General features: G+C 36.9%; 1 protein-coding gene across 3 annotated transcripts in view; it reads left to right on the plus strand.

Moving 5' to 3' along the window:
* Window positions 1-85: 85 nt before the first annotated feature.
* The window catches only part of FBXO8 (F-box protein 8), a 47,110-nt gene continuing 29,998 nt past the window's right edge, over window positions 86-17,197 (plus strand). The window contains exons 1-2 of one of the 3 annotated variants that reach the window (XM_087437419.1): window positions 275-575; window positions 9,632-9,708. The gene's annotated coding sequence lies outside the window, so the exon portion shown is untranslated. Of the gene's footprint in view, window positions 233-274; window positions 576-9,631; window positions 9,709-17,197 lie in introns of those variants that run through there. The other 2 variants (XM_004433498.2, XM_087437418.1) reach the window with 2 other exon arrangements.

A 17,197-nucleotide genomic window follows, 5' to 3' on the forward strand; every position in this document is an offset into this window, starting at 1 on the left:
TCGTTCAGTCGGCCAGTCAGGCTGCTGCAGGTTGAAGTGCGCTGAATTCGGAGGGCTCCCGTGCTGTGTCTGGTATTCTCACAGCTGGCACCTCCACCGTCGTGAACAAGTTTGGACCGGCTTCTCCATGGCCTGGGCACCAGTTCCCGGCTGAGCCATTTTCTTTTTGGCTCAAAGCCCCCGCCCAGAGGCCGATTCGTCGCGGCGGCGGTGGGGATCGCAGGTCGCTCAGGTACAAGCGTCAGCCTAGCTATTTCCGAGCTTTGGCCACTTTTCTCTGTACACCCCTACTTTTCTTCTCGGAAATAAAGACAGCCGGTGGTTGCCAGTTGGCAGAAACTTGCCAACCAGCAAGAGTTGGAACCAATGACAGTGCAAGGCGTCTTGAGTGACGGCGGTGATGGCTTATTAAAATGAGGACTCTGTGTCAAGAGGCGGGAGTAGGTGTGTTTCTTGTGTTTCTAGGCCATTGGAGTATAGGTCAGTTTGGGACCCCAGGTAGTGACTCAGCTTGTTTCCGAAATGAAGCCGAGAAACCGCAAGGATTACCCTCTTGTCCAAGTGTTGCTTTTCAGGTAGAGTGGGTTTTTGTTGTTTTTGCGTGGGTTTTTTTTTTTTTTGGTGCATAGGCACAGTTTTCGGTTCTTTACATACTTTCTCGTAATGTGAATGCAAACACAATACAGTTAAGGTCATGGTGGATTGCCAGTTGCTTCAGCCGTCAAACTTTGGTTATAAATTTGGCGAATTCTTAGTTTGTCGTCTGTTTCTTTCTCTGTGACTGGACTCTAGTTTCTTAACATGGTGGGTGCTCAATTAAATCTTGTTATTTGGATGATATTACATAAATGAATCCCAATCCTCAGCATTTAAGTGGTTTGTTTTATTTTTAGGCTTTGTATGTATTTAGTAATTTATTAATTGAGTCTACTTGTTTTAACAAGTGGAATTTTTATTTTCAAGGATCCTAGGTGTTTCTCTCCAAATCAATATATCCTTATCTTTATTACTACAAAGTGAAGCTTATTTATGTTTTCATTTCAACGTTCCTTCTCCTTCTTTTAATGTTTGGATTTTGGTAACCGTATTTCTGAGATAGCAGGGTTTTTTTCCCCGCTAAGAAAATGGTTTAGAAAATTGAGCAGATCTCAGATGGAAGAATAAATTTTATTCTATTTTTCAGGTTGAGTAGGAAACTTCCCGTTTTTATCAAGTTAACTCGACAATTTGTCTTATGAGATACTATATTAGTTATCTATTGCTGAGGAACAGATTACCTCAAAACTTAGCTTAAAACAACAAACATTTATTATCTCACAGTCGCTGTGGGTCAGAAATTCGGGAGCAGCTTAGCAGAGCACCTAGGACTCAAGGTCTTTCATGAGGTGGTAGTCAAGCTGTGATCTCATATGAAGGCTCCACCCAGGGGGAGGAGGATCCATTTCCAAGTGCACTTTCATGGTTGTTGGCAGGCCGTGAACTTGTGGTGGCAAGTTCTCCACACGTGGGGTTCTCCATAGGACTGCCTCACAGTATGACAGCTGGCTTCCCCTAGGGTGAGCAATCAGCAACTATAGAGTCTGTTATAACCTGATCTGCCTTATTGTATTTGTTAGAAGTGAGTCAATAAGTCCAACTCAAAATCATTGGAGAGAGGATTACACAAGGGCATGAATCCCAGGGTGCAAGGATCTTTGAGGGCCGTCTTAGAGGCCGCCTAACGCAGATACTCTGGCTAATAACTTTTAGGAGTTAATAGGTAGAAATAATTGAGCAAAAACGCATCCTACAGAAATGCAGTCAGACAAGGAGAAATGACCGATTGTAAAGAAATAAACATATACAAGCATTATCTCTCTCGGTAAAGGTTTTTTTTTTTTTTCTTTGTCTTTTTTCCTACTACTAATTATCTGAAGAAAGGCTTATTATTTTTCTTGGGAAACTTTGCCTGAGGGATGATGTGTCTGAGGAATATTTGTGTGTTTAGGGTGTACGTGAGCAGAGTATCTCACAACTGGAGACTATTCCTTACCTATTGCCATTTTATATGGTTGAAATTGTGTCAAAATAAACATGAGCAAAGATAGCTTTTAAGGAGGAAAGAAGTTAGGAAAAGCTAGAAGAAAGGCTTCCTAGATTAGAAAGAATGCAGGTCAGTGGCAGTCTTTATGTTGGTATGAGATCAAATAGGGATGGGAGAGGTCTGTCTTAGAATAGAAATGTGTCTTGTATGTCTGTTCGTAAGCATTAATAGGTGGCAGGTACCATCTTCTTTCAGCATTACCTAGCCGTTTGTCACCAGCACAGCTTTTGTTAGTGAACCATGTAAGCTGATTGGAAATTAAAGGTACAGCCCTCAGGGTTTATTGTGATACTGTTTTGGCTGTGATCCACTGTAAAATTGCCTATGCTTCTTCTAGATTTGAAAGATGTTGTAAATCTTTATCTGTTAGTAAAGTATTATTCAAGTGTATCTTTTATACCTCAGGTGCTTAACAGGAGCCTGAATGTGTCAATTCTCAAATGGTAAATTTGGCTTTTAAATCAGGGCTCCCTATCAGGTTGACATATTTCATTTATAGTAGGTTACAGCCAATAAACTAATGTAGTTTTGGGCCCTTAGATGTCTGCAAAATTTTAAGCAGATGCTTGAGAAAATAACACAATTGAAATACTTCTACCCACAAAATATCTTATGGTAATAACTGCTAGGTAAGCTAAAACATGCATCCTAATTTATTATATATGATCAGTTTAATAGGGAATGTTTGTGCTTTTGCATAGATTAAAAGATAGTAATTTTCTTCATTTCACAATATAAAAACATCGAATTACCAAGAGATTATCTTTTCTTTGATCACAGTGCTTTGAAATTAGTCATTAAAATTATGATTTTATTACTTAACCAGCTGCTGTGTACAACTATTTTTTTTTCTACATCTTGATTCAAATTTGGAAACTGAGGCTAATCTCTTGGCTGGCCTGTGATAAAGCATCAAAATGGTTAATACTGAAGTATATGAAATATACATCTAACTCATGTTGCTTTTTCGTTGAATTATTTTACTTAATATTGTAAAACAACTTTAATGAAATACATCTACTACCAATTTATATTCCCTGTTTCTTTATTTTTTCTCATAGTTTTGTTTTCCTGACCAATTTATTGACATAGATTCTAAAATAAGATGAAAACATCCTGACTTGAATAAGTTTAAATCATATTTGGGGCTAGTACTTTGTTGATAGAGAGATGAGAAAAGATATTTGTGGTTTCAAGTTTAGGCAGGAGGTTTTGGGAGTTTAGCTCTGTCATCAGCAGTTCCTGTATTCTTCAAGAATAGATTCCGTAGGAAGCTATTTGAATGAAGGAACAAGACTTTAGCAAGTGAGCCACGCTTGGAGAGCCCTTATCTGCTCATATCGAGTAGTGATTTGTAGAAGTTATGAACATGGGGGAAAAGAGAGATGGAAAAGACAGATACTATATATACACATACATACACACCCATCTCTGTCACCTCTTCATTTTATTTATTTTTTTAGGATTTTTTTTCTTATTTTATTTTTATGGAATCATAGAATTTTATAACTAAAGGATACCTTAGGGATCATCAAGTTTAAAACCCTTGTTTTGGGCCGGCCCCGTGGCTTAGCGGTTAAGTGCGTGCGCTCCGCTGCTGGCGGCCCGGGTTCGGATCCCGGGCGCGCACCAACACACTGCTTCTCTGGCCATGCTGAGGCCGCGTCCCACATACAGCAACTAAAAGGATGTGCAGCTATGACATACAACTATGTACTGGGGCTTTGGGGGAAAAATAAATAAATAAAATCTTTAAAAAAAAAAAAAAAAAAAAAAAAAAAAAAAAACCCTTGTTTTACAGGTGAGGAAATTGAGACTTTAAAATGTGACTTGCCTAATACAACCAGTTAAGAGAAGGAGCCTGAATAAATCTATGTTTAGTGTCAGTCTCTTTTCATTGTTAGACATTTTCTCATCTCATTTCTGACTTCCCTTGTATTTCAGGCTGCCCTTAATATTTATTTTACTTTAATACCTTGTTTTATTTGTATAAAAACAATTCAGTGAGAATTACATTTTTTGTTTTGTTTTGCTTTTTAATTCCACGACTTGCATTGGAATGGCCATTGTGGTTAGTGGGCGCTGAGTGTGGTGTGCCCCAAGGAGGTGGGTTGGAATATGCTGCCGTAGCAGCTGCTGATTACAATTGGGTTGAGTAAGTAGTGCAGTTAAGTAAGAACCAGTGTGATTAAAAATAATGCTAGTGAGAAGTGTGATACATTTATTTTATTTAAAAGTTAAAACAGTGGAACATTTCTTGCAAAACAAGCCGAATTAAATAAGCCTAAAATTCTCAGCTTTTTGGTTACATTTAAATGACACGTTTTAATTTTTACATTTGTTTAGATGCCATTTGGTAACACTCATTATAGAATCAAATTAAAGACAGGAAAAAACCTTCAGAAAAACAAAGTAATATTATAAATCTTTTTGAATAAAAAAAAAAACTGCAAATGGTATGCCTTTTAGTAACAAAAACTGCTCTTTCAGGACCAGATCTTTAAATTTAATGAGTGGGTTTTCCCTATGTGTTTAATGTACCTTGTGACCTCTTAGTACTTAGCTATTTCCCTTTTCTCCTTAGAGAGACCTCCTTGAGGACTTACTCTTCCTTTATTTCTCTACAATTGTTGCCTTTCAATTTTAGGAGTGTGATTGGTTACCAGGTTTTTTCTTTTTTTCTTTTCCCGAATTTCTCTACTTAGTCTGTCCTAAACTGCTTTGGTGGTCTGTCCTTTCCGAAGTAGAGAAATAAACGCTGGGCTGCCAATTTGATTCTAAATGTCATAGAAAATATTTTCTCACTGAATCTCTCGCGTTCTTATGCCATTGAGCAATATCATGTGATAGCAAAGATTTTTAAAACTTAATCAAAAATCTAGTTGTTACTTTCTAATTGAAAAAAATTGAAAATTTCTAAAAAGATATAAATAAGTGAATTTCCTCATCTTTAAGTCTTAGTAGAATTTGCATTTTTTTAATTTTTATTTTTTTTGTGAGGAAGATCAGCCCTGAGCTAACATCCATGCCAATCCTCCTCTTTTTGCTGAGGAAGACTGGTCCTGAGCTAACATCTATTGCCAATCCTCCTCCTTTTTTTCCCCAAAGCCCCAGTAGATTGTTGTATGTCATAGCTGCACATCCTTCTAGTTGCTGTATGTCGGATGCGGCCTCAGCATGGCCGGACAAGCGGTGCGTCGGTGCACGCCCGGGGTCTGAACCCGGGCCCCCAGTAGCTGAGCGTGTGCGCTTAACTGCTAAGCCACGGGGCTGGCCCCCAGATTTTGCATTTTAGAGATGACTCTTTTGATGCACGTTTTAGATCTTCATCTAAGATAGGAAATTTCTTACTTATAAATTCCACCATTTAGATGTTTAAGAAATACTGAAGAAAACTAACCTTTTATAATGAGCGTTTAAATGAGATTATTTATATGTCAGTCACCATATACCAATTTAACGCTGTTTGCTCAGGAAGAGACTTATGGAATTGGTTTGCTTCAAACCAAAGTATTTAAAGAAGAATGCTTTTTTGAGACCTCCAGCCTCCTTTCTCTTCTTCCCATCTTCCACTGTGTATTCTCCACCTAAATGGTATATAAACCATTCCTTATTACAAGTAGTTGTCTCCACAGCATGTGCTATTTGAATGCTTAGTGCCATGGAATTACTAAAAGTATTAGTGCAGTTATCTTTTTCTTATAGAATAGTACTTTATTTGATGTTTAACTTATTACATAGAGATGTTTTGATTAAAGCTGCTTAATATTTTACAGATAGGCTTTATATTAGATATACCAACCGCTATTAATAAAATAATTTCTCTCTAATTCTTTTGTGGAAATACTCTACTCTTTTGAAAAGAGAACAAGACATTACAAATAGTCAAAAATGCCACCTCTTTTAGAGATGTAGCCATCTACAGGAAGTAAATAGAAAAGTATTATTGTTCTTGTAGACTTTAATAAATTAGTAACTGATGTAGTTGTTGGTAATTAATCTAATTTATACTGCCCATTAGGTGGAAGTGCGTTTGTGCTATGTTACAACAGATTCATTTAGACTAAAACTATATTTCTCTTTTTAAAAACAAGAAAACTACATCCAAAATCATGTCAGAAAAGTATAGCTGTTTCTCAGACTTCCACATTAGGAAAAAAAAGGTGAGTCAGGTCCTAGATACTGCTTTACCAATTAAAAGATGCTTTTGTATATGTTATCTCAGTTAAGGTTCATAGCACTCCTGTAAAATAGATAGGAGTGGTTTCCCGCATTTTACGGGAAACAGAAGCTCAGAAACCTTGCTGGAAATATCTAAGCTCACACAGCCTATGGCATAATTGGAGCTCCAACTTTAAATTTACCCTCCAGAGTAGCAGTGTCAAGAAAACCTACACATTTGTCTCAAGCAGACTTCATATAGCCCACCTTCTCTAATCCTAGCGTAATAAAACTAGACATTAATTTTAAAAACCAAAAAGCTCTAAACACTTAGGTTTTTTTTTAGAAAGGTTCTTCCAAATAATTATTCAGTGTGTAATAAAAGTATTATTATTAAGGGGCCGGCCTAGTGGTGTAGTGGTTGAGTTCGGCATGCTCCACTTCTGTGGCCTGGGGTTCACAGGTTCTGATCCGGGGCGCGGATCTACGCCACTCATCAGCCATGCTGTGGTGGCAACCCACAAACAAAATAGAGGAGGACTGTCACAGGTGTTAGCTCAGGGCCACTTTTCCTCAAGCAAAAAGAGGAGGATTGGCACAGATGTTAGCTCAGAGCCGCTCTTCCTCAAGCAAAAAGAGGAAGATTGGCAACAGATGTTAGCTCAGGGCCAATCTACCTCACCAAAAAAAAAGTATTATTATTAATATTGCTGTTGTTATTTTAATAGAAACAAGGTTATATAAGAATTTAGGAGATTTAAAATAAAACTTCGATTTTTAAAATATTTTAATAAATAAAATCATTGTTTACATATATTAAAAATACAATTGTATTATTTGAGGCAATCCAAATTAATTCACATTAGTTTATGTACTTTGATTTTTAATGAGTAATTATACCAATTTTCTCTTTATTTTGTTAGACCAAGTCAGAGGCACACAAATATCAATCCTTTTGCATTTATATCTTTACCCAATTATTGATTCATCCTATGTAAATAGTCAAAACATCATTACAGGATTTGTATCTTTAAGGATTTGTATTCCTTGATCCTGTCTTCTTTTGGTCTATAGTATAGTAAATTCCATGAAGTTAGAGATGATTCATAGGTCGTAGATTTTTAATAGTTGGATCTCCTGAAATCTAAGTTACATTTGTCAGGTTACACTAGACTTGCTGTGTCCTTGGTCACCTTCATTCATTCATTCGAGTTTCCCTCTAATTCTTTTTTTAAAGCAGTTTATTAAGGTATCATTTACCTACCATAAAATTCACCCATGTACAATTCTCTTTTTTTTTTTTTTTGGATGTAATTGTAGAGACACATGCAGTTGCAAGAAATATGCAGAAAGATATCTTGTACGCTTTGCTAGTTTCCGTGGATGGTAACATTTTGCAAAACTGTAATATACTATCACAATGACGATATTGACATTAATACATTCTATCTGTCTTATTCAGATTTCCCCAGTTTTATTTTTATTCACGTGTATATGGGTGTATGAAATTCTGTGCAAGTTCACATATCCAGCACCATAGTTAAGATATGGAACAAACAGTTCAAAGACTATAGGGATCCCTCGTGCTGCCCTTCTATAAGGACACCCACCTCCCTCCTGGGTAATGATGAGTATCTTAAGTGCTTACGTGCCATTTGTATGTCTTCTTTGGCAAAATATCTGTTCTTGTATTTTGCTCATTTTTTTTTTTTTTTTGGTGGGGAAGATTAGCACTGAGCTAACATCCAATGCCAATCCTCCTCTTTTTTCTGAGGAAGATTGGCCCTGGGCTAACATTCGTGCCCATCTTCCTCTACTTTATATGGGACGCCACCACAGCATGGCTTGAGAAGCCGTGCATCAGGTGCGCACCCGGGATCCGAACCTGCGAACCCCAGGCCACCGAAGCGGACCTCGGGCACTTAACTGCTACACCACCGGCCGGCCCCATCCTTTGCCCGTTTTTAATTGAATTGTTTGATTGTTTTACTGTTGAGTTTTGAGAGTTGTTTATATATTCTAGATACTAGTCCTTTGTTAGATACATGATTTGCAAATATTTTCTCTCAGTCTGTAGCTTAAGTTTTTATCTTCTTCACATGAGCTTTCAAAGAGCAAAAGTTTTTAATTTTGATGAGGTCCACTTTATCAGTCTTTACCTTGTTTTTTTCCCCCCAAAGCCCCAATGGATAGGTGTATGTCATAGTTGCACATCCTTCTAGTTGCTGTACGTGGGACGCGACCTCAGCATGGGCGGACAAGCGGTACGTTGGTACGCGCCCGGGATCCGAACAAGGCCACCAGCAGCGGAGCACGCGCACTTAACCGCTTAGCCATGGGGCCGGCACTATCAGTCTTTACTTTTATGGATCATGCTTTTTGATGTCAAGTCTGAGAACTCTTTGCCTAGTCCTAGATCCCTCATATTTCCTTCTATGTATTTTTTAAAAGCTTTATAATTTTGTGCTTTACATTTAAGTTTATGATCCATTTTGAGTTAATTTTTAAAAGATGTGAAGTTTAGGTCAAGGTTCATGTCAGTTTTTTATCATTGTTTGCCATTCATCAATTCATTCACTGAAAAAATGTTTGCTGAGTACTTTATAGGTCTAAGGTACTGTATTTGGTACTGGGTTTATCCATGTAGCCTGTGGTGTGGAATCAGTTCCTCGTCTTAGTACTTAATGGGCAGTTCTCACTTTGCATGATACCATGTTAACTGAAATTCATTCATGTTAGAACTGTTCCCTTGCTTTCACAGTCCTACAGTAACTATTAACAGTAATTAGCACAGTACTATACAAAGCAAGGACTGCTTGTATGTGTGTGTGTGTATAATATTTTAATTTTTATTCCTTTTAATAAATTTATAATAAAATTGCATAAAAGCACAATATGATAGGTGAATTCCTATTATTATTTTAATGACCATATGTTTGAGTAAATATTAATATTCTATAATCAAGAAATATGTTTAAAAATACCCATCTCAACAATTGTAACATTGATTTCAGAGATCTAAGAAGTTAGCATGCTATCCCCAAAGCACTTTATAATTCAAATTACTGGGGATGTGAAGGTGTTATAAAGATGTATAGTAGAAATTTCTTCTTATTAATTGGCAGAATTATTTTGTGATACTGCCAAAAGGACTTTTGACATGTTGAATCTTCCCATGAAGTCTTGAAGTTTTCATTTCTAGAAACATATTGATAGTGATTAAAGATGATTTTAACTGCCAAAATGGTATCTCTGTTATTGCTGACTGATGGCTAAATACTTGATCTTATTTGCCAAACTCTCTTTTTATATATAGTGTATCAATCTAAGCAAAGTTAGCTTCTTCTTACTTAATATATTTACTAGTGGTTATTATTTTTTTCCTAGGAAAGGTAAATGACATCTCTCCAAATCTCACAGGCCCTAAATTAATGAAATTTAGAATCAAGATTATAACTACTCAGGTAATTAAATCCAAAATAATCAAGTGTATGCTGAAATGGAAGAACCAAAATAAGAGTTATCATTTAAGGGGGGTTGAGGGCTGACTACAAAACTACATCTTACTGTAAATTACTTACTCTGGGCTAGGTTCTCTAAATGTTATCCCCTCTCAGTCCCATGCGATAAGAATTATCCATTATTTTTCTGATGAGGAAAATGAGGACCACAGGCTATAGTCTAATCAGATTCTGTGTTAGAGTCTGAACTAGATCTTTTTTCACATCAAAGCCTATGTGCTTTCTACAAGAACAGTAGCCTGAAAAAGAAGCTGCGGCTGGGAACAACGATGGAGGTAATACGCGGTGACGAGGGTAAAAGAGATGAGAGCCAGTGATGAAGAAACAGATGGTAGATTGCCTTTGCCATCTGTGGGCGCTAACAGTTCTGGGCATAAGATTTGGTGGTTAAGAATAAAAGCTTTGGGGGTGGCCTGGTGGCCTAGTGGTTAGGTTCACGTGCTCCGCTTCAGCGACCCAGGTTCGTTTCAGGTTCGGATCCCAGGCGTGGACCTACACACTACTCATCAAGCCATGCTGTGGCAGCCATCCCACATACAAAAATAGAGGAAGATTGGCACAGATGTTAGCTCAGAGCCAATCTTCCTCACCAAAAGAAAAGAATAAAAGCTTTGGACTTAGACCTGAGTTTGAATCCTAAATTTACTATTTACATCTCTGAGATCTCAGGCAAAGTGGCTTAACCTCTCTGGATCACTATTTCCTCAGCTATGAAATTAGAATAATAATATCTAACTATTAGGGTTGTTGTGAGGATTAAAATGAGATAATATAAAAAACTTTAACAGAATGCTTGGCACAGAGTAAGCATTAAATAAATGGTGGTTTATAGTACAAAAACAATTTATATGTTTAATATTTGTTATTTAATATCATATACATGAATATTATATACATAATATTATGTACAAAAGGAGGGAACACAGCCAGAATTTCCAAGCCTTGAATCTGCACACACACAAAAAAGTTAAAGGGGTGTTTTGTTCCTACTTTCTTTAAAAAAATTTCTCTGCCCTTTAAAATAAAAATTTCTATCAAAAATGGCAAAAATAATTCTGACTGACTATTTTGATGTTTTCCTTGCCAGGGCCTCCTACTACTCTTAAACCATAGTGCTGAGCACTTATCTCCTTACTAATGGTGTTCAGTCTATATTACACTAAGCCCAAGGGCAGTAATTCTTTTTTTTTTTTTTTGTGAGGAAGATCAGCCCTGAGCTAATATCCATGCTAATCCTCCTCTTTTTGCTGAGGAGGACTGACTCTGAGCTAACATCTATTGCCAATCCTCCTCCTTTTTTCTCCCCAAAGCCCCAGTAGATAGTTGTATGTCATAGTTGCACATCCTTCTAGTTGCTGTATGTGGGACGAGGCCGTAGCATGGCGGGAGAAGCAGTGCGTCGGTGCGCGCCTGGGATCCGAACCCCAGGCTGCCAGTTGCGGAGCGCGCACACTTAACTGCTAAGCCACGGGGCTGGCCCCAAGAGCAGTAATTCTTAAACTGAGTGTACTTCAAACTCGGACTTTTTTCAAACTCACATGCCTGGATTCCACAACCAGGAGATGTATGTTTACAGAAACATCGTAAGACTAGTAAAAATAACTAGTGTATACCCTTTACCCATATTCACCAATTTAAAAAATTTTGCAACATTGCTTAATCATTTTATGTAAAGATAGATGTTATTATTTTTCTGAACCATTTGAGACTAGGTTGCATACATTATGCTTAACACTTCAGTGTGTTTCCTAAAAACAAGAATATATCCTTAAATAGCCACTGTACGAGTTATCAAATTCAGGAAATTTAACACTGATAGAATATTTTTATCCAATCTTCAGCCCATATGTCTAGATTTTTTTATTATTCCAATAATGTCCTTTATAGCAATTTTTTTTTTCAAATACAAGATCCGATCCACATATTGCATTTAGATGGCATGTTTTTTAGTCTCCTTTAATCTGGAACTGTTCCTCAGCCTTTCTTTGGCTTCACAGCATTGGCATTTTTGAAGGAAAAAATGCTATCATTTTACAGACCCCATTAGGATTTCTCTGATATTCTTCATGATTTGTTTTCAGGTTATACATTTTTGGCTGGAATACTGTATAATTGACATTGTGTCCTTCTTAGGGTACACGTCCAGAGGCACGTGCTGTCCATTTGTCTCTTATTGGTAAATGTTAATTTTGATCATTTGGTTAAATACTGTCTGATTTCTTATTTTCTTTCTGTAATTAATGAGTAATATGTGGGGAGATACTTTGAGACTCTGTAAATATTCCATTCTTTATCAAACTCCAGATTCAGCATCCATTGATAATTCTTGCCAGAATTATTTTTTCTATAATGCTTATAAAAATGATGATTTTTCTAACTTCATTATTCCTCTCTGTCTTTATTAGCGTTTTACTTTAAGGAAGAGCTTTCCTTTCTTCTTTATTTATATATTTATTGATCATCAGTGTAGGCTGGTGGACTCCTTTTTTATGTGATAGATTATAATCTATTACTATCCTTATTTTTATTTTGATGCCCAAATTGTCTCAGGTTTGCCCAATAGGAGTTCCTTCAAATTAGCTTCTAATGTACCTTTTGACATTTTCCCATTGCTTTTGTTTTGTTTTGATTTTCTTATAGCTCACTGGACATTCATAATCCACGTTTAAGAAACACTGCCTTAGGAGTTTCTTGGTAGCCCTTAAGGGGGTCCCAAGTGGACTGGAAAGGCCAAAGTTGGGAGAAAGATGTACCTTTTTACCGTATTCATGTGTAGCAGAGCTTCAGTGCGTTCCTACTCTAGGCAAACTCAAAATATGTAATATGTAGAGTATATGATTTTATAATTATGTCTATTAGAGTAAGATAAAAATTAACTTGTTAACTTTTACTGAAGAGTCACTGGATGAAATCAGGAAAAAAGAAACCAAGTAATTGTGGGTGTTTCAGCCACACTTTGATGATTGAACATTGGATCTTTGAGACAATAAAGATTTGATTTTTTTTTTTTTTTTGGGGGGTGAGGAAGATCAGCCCTGAGTTAACATCCATGCTAATCCTCCTCTTTTTGCTGAGGAAGACTGGCCCTGGGCTAACATCCGTGCCCATCTTCCTCCACTTTATATGGGACGCCGCCACAGCATGGCCTGACAAGCAGTGCATCAGTGCGCGCCCGGGATCCAAACCCAGGCCGCCAGCAGCGGGAGCACATGCATTTAACTGCTACACCACGGGGCCAGCCCCTAAAGAGTTGATTTGTAGGTGTATGCATTGTTAGGGCTGGTGGCCCTTGCTTTGGGATGATTGGCTTGATGGCCATTATGTGGGGCCACTTGTAAATGTTAGGAAAGGAGGGGAGTCTTTTCTCTAGGGTCATTCAATTTCTGTAGGGAAAATGCTTCTTCATTACCTGAATAAGGAAAAGGGGTTGGAGTAGATGCCTAAGCATTCTAGACATGTGATGTGTGTGTTGAGGGGGCAGGTTGTGGTCTATTATTCCCTATACACATATTATTTCATTTAATTCTGACAAAAATTGTAAAGGGGGATTATTTTTTTCATTGTTGTGTAAGTAAGGAAACAGTGACCCAGAGACGTTAATCCCCTGATTTTTGTTCCTTATTTTATTCTGAATTATTCTCATACATATACAATATTTTGAATCTCCAAAAGCCTCTTAAGGGTTCTGCAAGGTAGACAAGCTTTTGCTTCTCTTCCTGAACCATTCCAGACTGTCCTCCTCCTTCCTCTTCATGGCTTCGTTAGTAACCACTCCTCCTACTTTAATGTTACAGAAATCTGTTGAAATCTCATGTCCACTCAACATCTTATTTTCCTTCTCTTTTAGGTTTAGTTTCTACCTTTTTTATTCCTTTTCTCTCATTTTAATAGGAGGGAAAGGTGAAAAATGTATGTGCTCAATCTTATTATCTTTAACAAGAAGCCAAGATTTGACCATAAAAGATTTTTTTCAAAAGTGAGTTAGAACATTCTTTCTTCTATCTACTGTCCAATTGATATCTTATAAGTCACAAATCATGTTAATGAGATGGTTTCCTACCATTACATTTATTCTGGTCCTGGCTTAAAAACTATTCCTAAAACCATTTTAGCATGAGTTGAAATAATTTTAGAGTTTAGAATATTAAAATTAAGTTTGTTGTTAATACTGTTGATTCGATTCTGACTCCTAGTGACCCTTTGTACAGCAGATTGGAACCCTGCCTGGTCTTTTTGCACCATCCTCTCACCTTCTAGCACTATATCAGACAATGTTCCACTGCTATTCATAGGGTTTTCATGGCCAATTTTTTCGGAATTGGGTGGCCAGGGCCTTCTTCCTATCTGTCTTAGTCTGGAAGCTCTGCTGAAACCTGTCCACTGTGGGTGACCCTGCTGGTATTTGAAATACAGTGGCATAGCTTTCAGCATCATGGCAACACACAACTGCCACAGTATGACAACCGACAGACGGTGGTGTTATTCCCTGACTGGGAAATGAACCCTGGGCCTCGGCGGTGAGAGCCCCGAATCTTAATCACTAGAGCACCAGGGCTGGCTAAAATTAAGCTATGTAATACCAAAAGAGCTTTTTTGGAGGGAAAAACACCATATGTGCATAATAACCATAGATGTAACATGCCTAAAATGTTGTCAGGTAGGGTACAACAGATCATTTAGAGGTGATAGTAGCTATTTGCTCCATAAATGGACCTTTAGTTAAGCAAGAAGCTTAATGCACTCTTCTTGGTAAATATTTTTCAAAGACTTTATTTTTGAAAAGTGCTGAAATCTTCCTAAAGTTATGTTAATTTCTGTTTATGTCATCCCAGCTACAGTGCCATGGCAGTGTAGGACTTTAGGAACAGAAAGTTAACTTTGAAATGTAAGATATGATAATAAACACCAAAATATGAAATTCTTATACATGAGATTAAATTAATAAAATAGCTGTCTCACTCTCAGTCGATGTGACATATTTATCCACAGTACCGCTGAGTGTTCAAAGCTGCTCCGTTCAGTAGCCGTTAGTGCCAGGCTTATGAGTCTCCTGTCCACATGAGATATTTGCATGTACATGTACTCATCTACATAAATGCATTTCAGGTAGTGCAGAATTGAACATGAATATCTGGCCCTTAAACAAATACAGTATGTAGTAGCTCTGAGACACAGGGAGCATTATTTGACTGCTACACTAAAATGATCGAAATTAATTAAATTGATAGCCATATTTGAATAATTCCGGGAAAACAGAAATTCTTGAACAATATTCATTTGGCTGTTTGGCCATTGCTTCATTTGATACTTCATCCAATTTAAAAAGGAGTTCTAAGATTTATTTTATTTTTTGTTAATCATTCTCTGTAAAGTATAAATTTAAACTTACTAAATAGTATCTAAATCTTTGTTTATAAGTATCAATTTTATTACCATTCTGAAAAATAAGAAAATATAGTCTCCTACTTGCCTTGATTTTTCTCCCCATAATTTTTTTTCTCCTCTAAAAGGAAGAATGTCAACTTTGAAATCTTCTAGAGAATTTTTTCTTAGCGTAATTTCTCCTCTTAACCCAAGTAATTATGCAATTTTTGTTTATTTCTGTCAGATGATAAATAATGAAGTACTGTTTCTACTTTTGGAGACCAAGAGAAAATATCTTTGGTTTCATTTTGAAGCTCCTTAGAAAGGATTTTATAAATCCCCTGAACATGGTAAAGAAACTTTAAACAAAATAAATTCAAATTTGGAAGAAAAGGCTTGGGACATCTTGAATAATATTCATTTACATTCGATCCTTATTATTTGTAGACTTTGTATTTGTGAATTCACCTACTCACTAAAATTTATTTATTTTATCCCCCAAATCAATACTCATGGCACTTTCCCTGTCATTCTCAGACATGTGCAGAGCTGTGAAAACTATTGTCTGTGAGGCACACATTCCCAGCTCAGGTTGAACAAGGCAGTGCTCTGCCTTCTTGTTTTAGCTCTCATATTATAAACAAGTGTCCTTTTCATGGTCTATTTAGTGCCACATTTTTCACATTTTTGTACTTCTGTGTTGCTGATTTCTTTGTTTAAAATGGCCCCAAGCTTAGTGCTGCAGTGCTGTCTAGTGTTCCTGAGTGCAAGAAGGCTGTGATGGGGCTTTACAGAGAAAATACCTGTTTTAGGTAAGCTTCCATCAGGACTGATGAGTCTGATGTTAACGAATCAACAATGTATATTAAATAAGGTGTCTTTAAATAGATACACACATAAAACAAGATTATGTATTGATCAGAAGGCAAAAACGTTGTGGCCAGAGGCTCAAGGAGCTTGGCCTGGGTTTCTCCTAGGAGCAGTGGTTCAGTATTCGCTAATTCAGTGTTTGCAGTGACTTTATAGAACATAACTGCCATGAATTACTTCTTTTATTTGTACATGAAATATACTAATTATGCTTTTAGAAGAGTAAATATTATTTCCAAGAAATAAATATCTATTTTCCTCACCCTGTTGTGAGTGAACAAATAAATTATCAGCAATAGTTTCATCACGAAAGTTATATTTATACCAAAACTATTTCAAATACAAAAACTTCTGTCTTTAATTTTTTTCAATTTGAAACTGCATATTCAGTGATTCCACAGTGCAGCTTAATTTTTTTGACTGAATAATTGGCACAAACGACAAAGTACTATATGTATTGTAATGCTATGTTTCAATGTTGAAAATCTTTATACCAAGATTTTATTAAAACCTTAAGACAAATCTGAAGGTTTTTTTTTTTTTTTTGCGAGGAAGATTAGCCCTGAGCTAACATCCATGCCAATCCTCCTCTTTTTGCTGAGGAAGATTGGCCCCGGGCTAACATCTGTGCCTATCTTCCTCCACTTTCTATGGGATGCCGCCACAGCATGGCTTCACAAGCGGTGCATCAGTGCATGCCCGGGATCCGAACCCGGGCTGCCAGCAGCGGAGCGCGCGTACTTAACCGCTACGCCATGGGGCCGGCCCTGACAAATCTGAAGCTTTTGTACTTTGAAATCAAGTTTTGATTGATTCAGGCCAAACTCCTGTTTTCAAGAATTTGAAATCATGCAAGAACCCAGCAAGAAACTGTATCATATTTTGTATCTCTTTTAGAGCCAGAAGTTGATAGATTACTAATGATAACACAAGGACCAATTACATGCCATTACTATGGGCACTGTTCTAAGGCATGCTGAGCTTTGAAATTTTTTTCTGGAACGTAATGTAGACTTTTTGATTTTAGGTTTGGGGTGTTTTATTTTGGTTTGGTCAACGATATAAAAGAAGTGCGTCTATGAGGAAAAAAATAACCATGGCTGAAGTATCAAAAGACTAAAAGAGATGAAGAATTGTGTGTACAAGCCCTACAAAGTTGTGCACACATCAACGTGAACAAATGAATTTATTTGTCAGG

Source organism: Ceratotherium simum, chromosome 12, assembly GCF_057802395.1.
Source record: "Ceratotherium simum simum isolate JZ-2026a chromosome 12, ASM5780239v1, whole genome shotgun sequence".
Taxonomy (NCBI): domain Eukaryota; kingdom Metazoa; phylum Chordata; class Mammalia; order Perissodactyla; family Rhinocerotidae; genus Ceratotherium; species Ceratotherium simum.